Source organism: Brassica oleracea, unplaced genomic scaffold (assembly GCF_000695525.1).
Source record: "Brassica oleracea var. oleracea cultivar TO1000 unplaced genomic scaffold, BOL UnpScaffold00858, whole genome shotgun sequence".
In the NCBI taxonomy this organism is placed as follows: domain Eukaryota; kingdom Viridiplantae; phylum Streptophyta; class Magnoliopsida; order Brassicales; family Brassicaceae; genus Brassica; species Brassica oleracea.
The window spans coordinates 4761-5902 of record NW_013617483.1 but is presented as its reverse complement, the minus strand read 5'-3'; positions in this window follow the sequence as shown (position 1 = coordinate 5902).

Below are 1142 nucleotides of genomic sequence, written 5' to 3'. Positions count from 1 at the left end.
ACATCCACAATCTGTGGGTAAAATAAGCCTCCTCGAATGACTTTTCTAAAGGAATCCTGAAAACTCTCTTTTGGAAACTTTCCCTTTCCTTTTCATTAGCTCCCCTCTTCAGATGTTTTAAATCTTTTTCTTTTCTTTTCCTCAGGGTTCTTCCCATAGGAACCCTATACTTCCATAGGATCTTCTGCATCATCTGAAGGTAACCTGATTGTCTCTGGTGGTTTATGTGAAGGTTTGGGATTGGGCCTGAGTGCATTTAGACGTGCAACATCTATCTTCGACATCTGAACTCGGTATGAGAGGTGCTCGTCGATCGATGGGCGCTGGAGGTTGTCGATCGATGGCAGTATTTTGTTGTCGATCGATGGGTGTGTCTGAATGTCGATCGAATTTGACGTAAATAAGGCTGGGTGGATGTGGGTGTCTTGCTGCGAACTCCTCGTCAGTCAGGATCCTCACGGCATTGCAAGTTGCGGTTGACTACGTTGGTGTCATCGACCGATGATCTGGAGAGCCTGTTGATCAATTTGGGTTGTGATCCGTCGATTGATGTTCGTAGTCCGGCGTCGATCGACACCAGTGCGATCCGCCGAAGATCATCTAACTTTCTACTTCGAAATCTCCTTCTTGTAGCTTCTCTTGCTTCACCACTTGCCAGAAATTGTGGGAACCGAAATTCGCACTGTCGATTTCCTTTTAAATTGGGAAACTAGGAAAACTCTAATTTCCCAGAGGTCCCAAAGATCTGTTAATACCACACGCCAAGCAATCAGAACACGAGATAACAACGAGAAGGTATAAGAAATCGTAAAAAGAGAGCAAAGAGAATCTTATTCTGAATTTGCGTATGAGCGTTTACAACAAGGTATAATCCTGGGCTCGAGAGCTGTCGGCGAGATTCCTAGTTCTAAACCCCTAAGACGGCTAAACCTAATTGAGTTGCAGCTCGAAATAACAAAAACGGAAAGTTGCCTAATTGCTCTAAGTGCTAAGTTTGCTGTGAAAACGTCCTTTCCATGCCTCTCGCCTAGGACTCCATATATACTGGCTCCTAGGTCGGTATACGCTTTTCCTCTTCTACCCTTAAGCCGTCATAGCATAAAAATGGAGATATTCCATTTTTCCCGATCTTCCAATTATCT